Source organism: Myotis myotis, unplaced genomic scaffold, assembly GCF_014108235.1.
Source record: "Myotis myotis isolate mMyoMyo1 unplaced genomic scaffold, mMyoMyo1.p scaffold_m19_p_6, whole genome shotgun sequence".
NCBI lineage: Eukaryota > Metazoa > Chordata > Mammalia > Chiroptera > Vespertilionidae > Myotis > Myotis myotis.
Genome location: NW_023416368.1, coordinates 22,201,238 through 22,214,226, shown reverse-complemented (window position 1 = coordinate 22,214,226; position 12,989 = coordinate 22,201,238). Strand labels below are relative to the sequence as shown.

Here is a 12,989-nt window from a genome sequence, read left to right as displayed (position 1 = left end):
ACAAAACAAAAAACCGGTCTCATGTTCATAGTCTTCTGTGAGAAACACTATTGTCTAACTGGGTCCTCCCCAAGAAGCAGATCTTGGGGTGAGGGTTGAATAAATGCGCATAGTTTATCTGGCAGGTGCAGATAAACTGGCAGAGGAGTAAGGATACAGGGAAGGGAATGAAAGGCATCCAATGAGGGATATATGATCAAGCCACTGAAGCTTAATCCAGAGTGGGAGCTCTGAGAAACGATGTAAAACATATGCCTCAGAATTATCCTAGACAAGTAAGGAGGGAACTGAGGTAGTATTGATACTCCCACACCCATCATTTATTGGTTAAGGGCTGTCCACAGCAGGACACAGATTCCCAGGCACCTCCAGCTAAGGGTACTTGTGAGCAAAGCTGATTCCAGCAGAGAGGGTAGCCCTCCAAAAATGGTGGGAGGTCAGCATTGGAAGTGAGGATGCTACACACAAATGGTGAGGAGACCTCCAGGAAAATGGGAGGAACAGTGACAGTATCGGCTCCAGCTATTTAGCTAAAATATGAGACACAGTTTTTTTGCGTGTGTTGCATTTGTTTGTACAGTTATCTTCTATTGCTTGTAGTAGGTACTGGTTTTCACTTCCCTTTTTGTTTCTTTGTAAAATAAAATTTATTTAAGGGAAACTCTCTGATTTAAAGAAAAGTGCTATGCAGATAATGCTCTTGATGGCAAGAGACGGTGGCATGAATCACAAAGGAAGTACTGAAATGATTGAAGTTTGGGAAGCACTGGCATTGTGGTTAAAGCAGACGTTGACACACTTTTTTTCTGCAAAGGGGCCATTTAGCAAATATTTTAAGCTTTTCAGAGCATGAGGTCAGTATCAGAACTATTCCAAAGTGCTGTTGCAGTGTGCAAACAGCTACAGACTATACGCAAATGAATGAGCATGGCTGTTTTCCAGCAAAATGCATTTATGGACACCGAATTTGAATCTCATATAGCTTTCACTTATGAAATATTCTTCTTCTGATTTTTTTTTAAATAAAATACGTAAAAACTTAACTTGCTGGTCATAGAAAATCAGGTATCTGGTCAGAAAATGTGCCATCCCCTGATTCAAAGCACAGCCTTGGGATCAGTCCTCGGTCTATCAATTATCAGTATGCCCTTGGACAAATTATTTGCTTTTCTTGGCCTCAGTGGCCTCATCTATATAACGGGATAAGCATAATTCTAACTTCACAAGGTTATTGCAAAAGAAAGTCAATGAGAGTGAATACCTACAAAGCAGGTGCCCAGTGAGTTCACAATATAATGCTGGCCAGCTGTTGTATCAAGGTGGTCTCCAGCTCGGCAGTGCCCCAGGCACTGGAGGCTGATGTTTCCTACTCTGCTTCTCCACCAAGGCAGCTATGCACCTGGGGCTGATCTCCCCTGCTCTGGGCTGGGTTACAGAAGTTATTCCTCTTCTCTACAGAAGAGGCCTCTGAGAGCTGAGCCTGAGAATGCACAAACGGTTTTGTCACCACTGATTTCAGAGGCCTGGAACTGGGGACAGGTCAACCTAAAATTTGCATTCCATCTAAACTGTCTTCAAAGTTTTGAACCCTACAGAATTCTGTTACAAACAGCAGTGGTACTCAAACTCGAGAATACCTAAAAGTCACCTGCAAAACTGCAGATTTTCTGAATCAGCAGGTTCAGGAACCTGCATTTTAACAAATAAATGTCCCAGGGATTCTGGTGCAAACGATTCATGGAGAGCAGTTTGGGGAACAGCGCAAGCATGGAGTGCAATCCACCCAGGTGGACACATCCTTCTGGAACCCTCTTTGATAGTTTCCCCTGTCTGTTTAAGTGCTTCCTCGGCTGGGAGACCCGGAGTACAGAATTTGCTATGCATACCAAGGGAAAAATCTGTGCCAGCATTTTACCTCTTCTGGCCTCACTCTTTTCTATTTCCTCTGAGCCTCCTGGAGTAGAAAACAGTTTATACAGAACTCTGCTTCAGATTATCATGTGCTGATTATCATATCCAATTAAGCATCCCTGTGCTCTCTCGCAGGCCAATAGGCTATTTACAGCTTAAATGGGAATTCTTGAGCAGAATCTTCATCTTCGCTGGATTAATAAGATGTTGACCCCAAAAGGCTGCTGCCCACAATCTCAGTCTCTTGACAGTTCCCAAACAAACCTCTCGGGAACAGGAGAAAACTATTCCCGCAGATTTCAAAGTGGCCTGTTTAACACAAGAGACGATTCCTGGGGAGGAAGCAGGAGAGATCAGTGACACATTTCTGTAACTGGTATCTGTTGGACACATGCTAAGTACCAAACTTTTCACATATGTTACCTCATGTCACCTTCACATCACGCTATGAAGGAATGCTGCAACTGTCCCCACTTCACAGATGACGAAACTGAGGCATAGGAAGGAGACACTGCCCAAGGTTATGCCAGGAAGTGGCTTCAGAGTCCAGACTGTTAAGCACTAAGTTATCCTGTAAAGCAAGCATGTCAAACTCGGGGCCCACGGGCCGCACGTGGCCCACAATGAATATTGTTGCGGCCCAGCCAATATAACGGTATGTAAGAAACATTTTAATAAAAATTGTGTAACTTAATTCTTACAATATCCTGTTATACTAGTACATAATTATTAATAACAAACTACAACGTTCGCTAATGACTGATTACTATAATCATGTTGTATTCGTTTCCCTTACGCGTCTTACGCGCCCGCACACCATTTCTCTCCACTAATACCAGCAGCAAAAATGTTAGCAGTCGACTGCCACGTCATTGGTCTTGTACTGACTTGTTTGGTGTGCGCAACAGGAAATATTTTGCATTCGGAGAATGAGAAAAATAGGTTTATTTGCATTATGCTTATTAATTTGTGTAGTTATTCAGTGTCTGGTAAGTTGTTGTTCAAGAAAATATAATTTTTATTAAAATGTTCTATTATTTTATGTTAATGATTACTCATTTACTTCAGCCCTTTGTATTCAGCATGTCTCTATAGAAATAAACCTACGTTTCTATGAAAATTGAAGTTTTTGTTTTTTTGCAGCCCACATAAACTTAAACCTTGTTTATTTGGTCCGTGTTAGCCTTTGAGTCTGACCTGCTTGCTGTAAAGCAGTGGTTCTCAACCTTGGCTGCAATTAGAATCACCTGGGAATCTTTTTAAAATCCTGATTTCTGGGCCTCATCCTCCGGAAATTCTGTTTCTTTGTTATGGGGTGAGGCCACAACATTAGTAACAAAGAAACAGAATTTCCGGAGGGTGAGGCCCAGAAATCAGGATTTTAAAAAGATTCCCAGGTGATTCTAATGTGCAGCCAAGGTTGAGAACCACTGCTCTAAAGGATCCAGATCTCAACAGTCTCCTATTTCAACATTTCTGGTGCAATTGTATTAACTAGATATTCCTGTGGCTCCTTAAAACCTACAGAATATCTTCTGGAACTGAAGGAAGATACTTTTTTTTTTTTTCACCAAGGCCCAATTTGCTCTTAGCACCATGTGACTCTAGGTTCCTCATTTTGCTTCCATAAACCACAGGTCTCCAGCTGCTCAATGTGGTTAAGATATCCAGCCCACCTGTCTTACAGATCTGCTACTCCTCGTGAAGTTCAGATAAGATAACATATGTGAAAGTCCCGGGAACTTATAAAACGTTATCTCAAATGGTAATTTCCCAGCCTGTCATTTCCATAAATTATTTTTAAATGTTGAAATGGAAGAGAGATATTAGTTTTGTAAAATTATCTATGTCAGATAAATAATTTTGAAGATGGTGGCGTTCGTAAATGCTTGTACTACCGCCTCCCACAGCCACATCAAAATTAAAACTCAAATACAGAACAGCCATCATCCAGAACTGCTGGAAAATTGACTGAATGGAAGTCCTACAACCAGAGAAGTAAGGAAGAAAGCACACTGAGGCTGGCAGGAGGTGTGGAGGCGCAGAACAGGCTGGTCTGGCACCCACGTGGGCCACTATTTTAATCGGGAGGGAGATCATCTCTGCGGAGGCTGCCTGTCAAGAGCAAGGGGTCTCAGCCCCACACCAGACCCCCCCAGCCCAGGGTCCTAGAGCTGGGAAAAGAAGTCCCTACGGGCAGTAAGAACTACAGGCTGTAAAAACCAGTGCAGATTGGGGCTCAGTGACACAGAGGCTGCTGGAGACCCAGCCGTTCCTCTTAAAAGGCCAGAACCACGAACTGAACTTACAGGGTCCTGCTTCCTCTGAGCTCCAGCACCAGGGTGAGGCTCTGGGGGACACAGACACATAGGAGGAGGAACTGGATTGTCTGGCATTGGGGGAAGAACTCGAGGGTCGCTTTCTTCCAGACGGAGGTGCTCGCAGGGATCCTCATTCCTATGCTGGGACCTCCCTCGTGGATCACAGGGCTGACTGGCAACCATTTCTGTTTGCTCTGCCCTGATGATTTCCTAAGACCCTGCCTCCTCTGGGACAACTTCCAGCATATCAACCTTCGCATCATGGAGGTGCCAGAAGAAGAGAGAGAGCAAGATATTAAAAACCTATTTGAAGAAATAGTGATAGAAAACTTCCCCCACTGGTGAAAGAAATAGACTTACAAGTCCAAGAAGCACAGAAAGTCCCAAAGAAGAGGAACCCAAAGAGGACCACACCAAGACACATCATAATTAGAATGCCAAGAGCTATAGACAAAGAGAGAATCTTAAAAGCAGCAAGAGAAAAGCAGTTAGTTAACTACAAGTGAATGCCCATATGACTGTCAGCTGAGTTCTCAACAGAAACTATGCAGGACAGAAGGGAGTGGAAAGAACTATTCAAAGTGATGAATAGCAAGGACCTACAGCCAAGATTCTACCCAGCAAAACGATCATTTAGAATTGAAGGTCAGATAAAGAGCTTCACAGACAAGAAAAAGCTAAAGGAGTTCATCATCACCAAACCAGTATTATATAAAACATTCAAGGGTATTCTTTAAGAAGAGGAAGAAAAAGATAAAAAATGAACAACAAAATGGCAACAAATACATACCTATCAACAATTGAATGTAAAAAATCAAAATAAACAAATAAGAAATCTAATAAACAGAATAAACTGGTGAATAAAATAGAATCAGAGGCATGGAAATGGAACAGACTGACGATTCTCAGAGAGAAGGGGGGTATGAGGTGGGAAGAGATTCAAAGGTCTTATATGCATTACCTATGGACACAGACAGTAGGGTGGCGAAGGCCTGGGGCAGGGCAGGAACTGGGTGGAGGGGGGCAATGCAGGGGGGGGGGGGAGAAGAGGGACATCTGTAATAACCTCAACAATAAATATTTTAAAAAATACTCTAAATTTCATTTGTATGAGGTATCTAGAATAGTCAAATTTATAGAAACAGAAAGTAAAATGGTGGTTTCCAGGAGCCGTGGAGAATGGGAAATTAGAAGTTGTTATTTCACAGATATAAAAGTTCTGGAGATTGGTTGTACCACAATGTGAATGTATGTAACACAACTAAACTGTACATTTATAAATGGTTAAGATGTGTTATGTGTATTTTACCACAATTAAAAAAAATTTAGAGGATTTTCAGACTGAGTGAAGATATAAAAATCCAGCAATAATATGATATGTCACTATGGAAATTAAAATAATAATGAGATACTACTACATGCCTACTAGAATGGCAAAAACCCAGAACACTGATAACATCAAATGCTGTGGAGGATGTGGAGCAACAGAAACTCGTTCACTGCTGGTAAGAATGCTAAATTTTGCTGCCACTTTGGAAGACAGTTTGGCAGTTTCTTGAAAACCTAAACATACTCATGCCACAGGATACAGCAATTGCGTTCCTTGGTATTTACTCAGATAAAGTGAAAATAAAGTCCACACAAAACACTCTACATGGATGTCTATAGCAGCTGTTGAATGAACTCAAAAGCAATCTGGAGGCTTTGGCTCGAAATTCATGACAGATTTATTCAAGGGTCTTAAGGTTTGCAAACCAGAAACACAACTAGCCCAGAAGTGTTCTCCAGAAGAAAGAAAAGTTGAGCGTTCTTAGAGTAAAAAGTATGATCTTGAGAATAGTAAGTTCTTCCTTCTCAGCCCTAGGATTGGTCCAGGACAGCGGTCAGGCAGTTTTGATGATGTATGTGTGGTGATCTGGAGAATGGACATTAAGGGGATGGGTTGGCAAAACTTGGAAGCAGCCAAGATGTCCTTCAGTGGGCTAATGGATAAACTATATAGTACAATCAGACTATTATTCCACACTAAAATGATGGGCCATTAAGCCATGAAGAGGCATGCAAAAAACTTAAATGCATATTACCAACTGCATAAAAGGGCCCTCTGAAAAGGCTATTAACTGTAGAATACCCACTATATGACATCTGGAAAAGGCAAAACCATGGAGACAGTAAAAAGATCAGTGAGTTCCAGGGGTTAGAAAAGAGGACTGATACGTAGGTGGAGAACAGAGGTTCTTTACGGCAGAAACTATTCTGTATGATATTGTAGTGATGGTACATGTCATTAAATGTTTGTCAAAATGCATAGGACAACACCAAGAGTGAATCCTAATGTAGATTGTGGGCTTTTTAAAAAATCCTCACCTGAAGAGTAAGAATATTTTTCCCAATGATTTTTTAGACAGAGTGGAAGATAAGGAGGAAGTGGGGGTTGGGGGGAAGAGAGAGAGAAGGAAAAGAGAAATATCAATGTGACGGAGACACAATGATTGGTTGCCTCCTGCCCACACACTGAATGGGGGGGAAGGGATCAGACCTGCAACCAAGGTATGTGTCCTTGACCCGAGAATCAAACCTGCAAGCTTCTGGGGAGCAGGCCTATGCTCCAACCACTGAGCCAGGCAGGCCATGACAAGTTGTGGACTTCGAGTGATATTAACATGTCAATGTAGGTTCATTAAGAAATGTACCACTCCAACCCTAGCCGGTTTGGCTCAGTGGATAGAGCATTGGCCTGCGCACCAAAGGGTCCCGGGTTTGATTCAGGTCAAGGACATGTACCTTGGTTGCAGGCTCCTCCCCCACGAAGGCCTTGGTCAGGGCTCATGCAGGAAGCAACCAATCGATGTGTTTCTCTCACATCGATGTTTCTCTCTGTCTCTCCCTCTCGCTTCCACTCTTCCTGAAAATCAATGAAAAAATATCCTCTGGCGAGGATTAACAAAAAAAATAATAAAAATCCTTCCTTTGTTAGTAGTAAGGCAGACTTTGCACGTGTTGGCGCAGGAGGTGTATGGGAACTCTACTCTCTGGTAAATTTTACTGTGAACCAAAATTTCCCTTCTGTAAAAAATATAATCTATCTAAAACTTTTTTTATACAAGGAGGAGGATTGGTTGAGTTTGAAATTTGGTTTTAAAGGAAACCTTTTTAGAATAAAAATTTTAAAATTTAGTTAGTTACACATAGATGTCTGATTTGAGTTTCTGTGGTTTCTTTATGTTGCTAATATTGATTTGAAAGAGGAAGAAATACGGAGCAACTACATAGGAAACAAAAACTGGATGGACAGATAACATACAGGGGGCTAGTCAGAATTTATCTGGCCGTAGATAAGATATTAAAGGACTTTTTATTTGGATTATACTGTGATTAATGAGGGATTTTATCTTTCAGATTGAGGTAGCAGTGGGGGGGTGGGTAGAGGTAGAGAAAATGGAAAGATCTAAGATCAAATTAATCCAAAGTAGAAAAAGCAAAGGTTTTTCTGAAATTCAAAATGAGAGGCAAAGCTTAGATGCTTACTGAGAGATGTCAACTAGTCCTTAGCATTTATTGTTCTTTTAATCTTGCTCTATCCATTGCTTCTCGTAAATCCAAATGCTCAGTTATCTTAAACATAAGATCTCTTTTATTTAAAAATAAGCTCAGGTTGTGAGCTTTACTTATTTAGGTCTTAACCATGTGGTTCTCAAACTTTGGTCCTGGACCAGCAGCCTTAGCTTCACCTGGGAACCTGTTAGAAGTCCAGTTCTCAGACCCTAGCCCAGAAGCGCTGAATCAGAAGCTCTGGCAATGGGGACCAGCAGTGCGTGTTTTAACAGATCCTGTAGGTTATTCTGATGCTCACCAACGTTTGAGAACCACTGTCATAACCAAACTCAGAAGCTTGCAAAACCAAGGCTCTACTCACTGGCAGCCACCAGACCTGTGGATTTGTTGATATAGTGTCTTAGAGGCAACAGTCAAACTTAGGGCTTGCCTTTGATTTTCAAACTTAATAGTCATTGGTAAGGAGTCACTTACCCATCAATAAGCCTATTTGATGGCCATTTACATCCCTCTTTTCCCCTTTGCCAAAGATACACCACTTCCTACTGCCTCTACAGTATAAAAACAGCATGCATAATGAAAGAATGAAAGGGCAGGCCAAGAAGAACGCAGAAGGAAGGAGTTGATAAAAATATGACAACTTTAAGTTTAGTGATAGAAGAGACATCTAACGTTTAGATGATGGTGAGGACTTAATAGAAAAAGGACCGTCTCATTCATTGTTTCCTCCTTTTCGCCATCCTTCCCTTCCCCTGAGCCCCTCTCCCCTAATTTACCCAACCCTGACCCCAGGGTTATCACCTTGGAGCTATTTCTGAATAATCTGAATAACAGAGAGAAGAACAACAAAAGGGAGAAAGCACATTATTTCAACTGAACACAACTGCCAACCTCACAGTTGCTAGCCTTTCTAGTTGCAGACATGATTCTATAATTGAATGAGATGATGTTTTAGTCAGCAGTTCTCAACCTATGGGTCGCTACCCCTTTGGGGGTCGAACAACCCTTTCACAGGGGTCGCCTAAATCCATCCTGCATATCAGATATTTACATTACGATTCATAATAGTAGCAAAATTACAGTTATGAAGTAGCAACGAAACTCATTTTATGGTTGGGGGTCACCACAACATGAGGAACTGTATTAAAGGGTTGCGGCATTAGGAAGGTTGAGAACCACTGTTTTAGATCATTCCCACCTGTTAATATCAAGATCCCATTTGTGGAAGGCAGTTTCCTGTGGGAGTTCTGAATATGGATTCTGGAGTCAGACGACCTACCAACCAACCTCAGCTCCATCACATCCCAGTTGAGAGAACATAACATGAGTATGTGAGTTTACCTCTGTAAGATCCTCCCCATCTCTAAAATGGGGAGAATCAAAGCACCTCTCATGGGATTCTTAATGAAGATTAAGTAAGATCATCCACGGAAAGCATTTAGAACCATGCCTGGCACATATCAAGGGCTGGGTTAATGCGAGCAATTATGATTATTATTATATTGTCTCTGAAATGCTTGTCAGCCTTCAGCAACATCTTGAGCGTTTCCAGGCATAGCAACAAGGCAGTGAGAAAGCAGGAAGCATAAAGGTAAATGTGTGAGGATGGCCACATTGGAAGGTGGTGAAAAAGCTGTTAGCAACACAGCAATTCATCCATTTACTGAAATACGTTACGGTATTTCTGTACCAGGCCACAAGACTTGTGTTTGAATTACAACTGGTTTCAACAGGAGTTGAGGCGGGGTGACTGCCCCCCACAGGAACATTTGGTAATGTCTGTAGACATTTTTAGTTGTCACAGCTGGCGCTTACTACTGGCATCTAATGGGTGCCAGAGACGCTGCTAAACATCCTACGATGCACAGGACAGTCCCTCACAGCAAAAGAATTATGTAGCCCAAAATGTCAAGACTACAGAGGTTTGAGAAGCCCTGAATCATAACGTTGGGTGACATTATCTTAATAAGACTTGACACATTTTTTTCAATTTTCAAAAAGGCAATGACATGGAAGATTCTGCACTGGACAGGAGGAGGTGAGAATGGGTGACGTCTAAGATTCCTTCAACTCTAAGGCTTGATAAATGTAGCTGAGCCTCAACCACAAACTGAAGTCAATGGAGCATCTTCACACTTTTCCCCTTTGCCTACTCCTTTCCATAGAGACAAACTGAATTTTTAAAAAAGATGGTAAGATATTAGAAGGTAACCCTATGGCTTTATTGGAAATGTTGCTTGCTAAAACAAAGAACATTAATGACAATTAGAGAATTCTGAAGCGGGAAGAAACCTTAGAAATGATCTAGCAACTAGGTTTTAGTGGAAATCTTTCATCATATTTCACAAAGGAAGAAACTGAGATTTAGAAAAGCCAAGAGACTTGACCTAGGACATAATGTTACAACCATCAGAAGGTCCAGATTCTTCCCAAATATTTATTTAACTTATTAGTCAGACAGTGATAATATCTGGGATCACTTCTTTGTGCAGTTGCTTTGCATTTTTTCCTGATGATCACAGTATATATATATATATATATATATATATATATATATATATATATATATTCCCGATGATCACAATCTATTTCCTATTTCCAGAAATCCCAGAATATGGGTTTCACCTGATGAGGTGATGGCAGCACAAGTTAAAAAAAAAAAAAAAAAAGAAAGAAAGAAAGAAAAGAAAAGATGCAAGAGTACTGAGGGAAAAAGAATAAAACCTGCCTATTAGACAGTGACCATGACTGATGAAGGAAGAGGGGAACTAAAAAGGTGACCAGTTCCCAGTGAGGTGACCAGAGGATGCTGGTGGTTCAATAGCACATGGGAAAATCAGGAGGTGATTTGGGGTAGCAGGTCGCGTAGGTTGGGTTTCAAGTGCTGTTTTGGGGGAAAGAAGCTGAGGGGATGCACAGTGTCAGGGAGTTCCAGCAGAACTCGAGTAGGAGAAACACACTGAATTTGCTGTCTATGAGGCAGTTGTGGTCCCTGGAAGGACCAGCTTCAGGAGTCAACTCCAGATAACTCAGAGGTAGCAAAAGCACCAGTGTCCTCAGCTCCTGCCGGCTCTGATGTGCTGCAGGGAAATGATACCCTGCTCAGCTGTATAATAACGTTTATAATAAAGCTGCTTCCCATGGGGGGAAATGATGCAAACACAAGCGAGAATTAATTTAGGATCGGGGTGCATGGGAAAAATAAAGATAAGATTAACAGATGACTTGAGGGTGCTGCCAACCTCTTTGCTTTTCACTAATTCCCCCCACACTCCTCACTTCCTAGAACTCAGGGACTCCACGGGACTCGCGGCCTGTCCCGAGTTTTTCCTTGAGTCCGGGGCACCGCATCGATCACCAGTGTCCTTTTCCTTTAACACCTGTGTTCACAGCGGCACACAGCCACTCGTCCCCCATCACTGCTGCCGAAGTTCCACACAGGGGGCCAGGCAAACACCCCCCCCTCCCAGAGTCACCCACAGCTTTCTGACCTGGGGAGTCACCCCAGCAATGTCAAGACGAGGGGGGCAAACTTGCCTCAGTGTCTTTCCATCAAAGGCCACCTTTGGTTCATGCCAAATCTGTTATCCTAAGACATTTTTATTCATTTTAATGGACTAAAGGAAAAACCAAGCCAACATTTTTTTTTTCCTTAACATTGAAGTCTATAGGAAGGCCAGCCGGTGCCTGTGACTGCCCCACTTCTGCCAGGGGCCACCACTTCCCAAGGCAGCCAATAGCAGCAGCAAGCCAAGGGAAATGCATCTGAAATTGGGCTTGGATTCTGTGAAAGACAACCGCAGTGACGGGGAACGCTCCATGCAGCACAGCCAGCGTGCCCACACACTCAGGGCCACTCACTCACACAGCCAGGTGGGCACTCAGGACGTGCGTCTCCTGTCACAGACACACTCACACAGTTAGAGTGCGCTCTCTCATTGCACCTCCAGGACCATCCATAGTCCACATGTACCTGGTTACACACACGATACAGATGCACAGCCTATGCTCTCTCTCTCTCCCTCTCCGTCTCTCTCTCTCTCTCTTTCATTCACACACACAACACCCTTACACACAGCCTCCCAGAGCCGGTGAGCACACCGCCGTTTCACTAGTACTTACGTACACAAGTGCTGGGCACTGGCCCCGACCCTCCAGCGGTCCCTCTCTGGAGACGCGTCCTGCCCAGGCAGCCAGCCCACCTGCAACCTGAGCCGCGGCGCAGCCCATCCCTGCGGCAAAGCCGGGGCGCTGGAGTCCGGGGCCCCCCAGCCCCTCCCCGGGTCCCGCCACCCCGCCACCCCGCCCCCGCCGCGTCCCCACCGGCACACGCGGGCTCCCGGCTCCTAACCCCCGCGCACCAGCCGCACCTACCCGCTGCCTGCGGCCACGGAGCCGGGCGCCGGGGCGGACTGGAGCGGCCACCCCCAGCCGCCGAGCCGAGCTTCTGCCGCCGCCGCCGCTGCCGCCGCGCTCCCCGCCGCTGCCTGCGCCTCCCGCCGCCCCCTCGGGTGCCGGCTCCAGCCCCCGCGCGGGGAGGCCGCCGGGCTGCAGGCGCGGCCCCGGGCTGCGGGCGGCAGGACCCCACTCGCGCTCACCTGGGCGCGCCGTGCATCGTCTTCTTCCCCGGCCGGTCGAGCCTGGCCCCTTGGACTCAACAGCCCCCAACCCGGTCGGTCCCCTGGGCGGTCCCCGCAGTCGCCCCCACCGGGCGCGGGGAGCGGCGGGGGCGCGGCCCGGCGCACAGGGAGTGGGCGCGGACGCGGGCGGGAAGGACCTCACCCCCCGGGGCTGGCCGGCCCGCGCCTTCCTGGAACGATCGCTGTCCTGGGCTCACTGCCGGCTCCTGGGTGACCTTGGGCAAGTTGGTGAACATCTCTGAGTGCCCATGTCCTCTCCTGTAAGATAAATAGGAAAGGCGAAAGCGCTTGCGGTGCCCGTGCCAGGAGAAACCCTACCCCTCAATAGCTTACTTCCCTCTGCCTGCCTGCCTGCCTGCCGGGCCAGGGTCCGTTTGGGAGCAGGGTTCAGAGTGAGCTCCATTGTCCCTTAGATGCAAGGCTCCCAAGTTTTCCCGAGGCAATGCTTTGTTATCCGGAAGTCTCCGGAAGTGATCCGGCCAATATTTCTTAATCCACTATTTGCTTTCTGGATCTGGAGGTAGCGTTTCTCCCAGCTCTGTCCACTTGTGACCTTGAGCTC

At 44.9% G+C, this 12,989-nt stretch overlaps 1 protein-coding gene across 1 annotated transcript in view; it reads right to left on the bottom strand.

Moving 5' to 3' along the window:
• HTR4 (5-hydroxytryptamine receptor 4) overlaps window positions 1–12,677 on the bottom strand; it is a 114,795-nt gene extending 102,118 nt beyond the window's left edge. The window contains exon 1 of the mRNA XM_036315474.1: window positions 12,570–12,677. The gene's annotated coding sequence lies outside the window, so the exon portion shown is untranslated. The remainder of the gene's footprint in view (window positions 1–12,569) is intronic.
• Window positions 12,678–12,989: the final 312 nt, after the last annotated feature.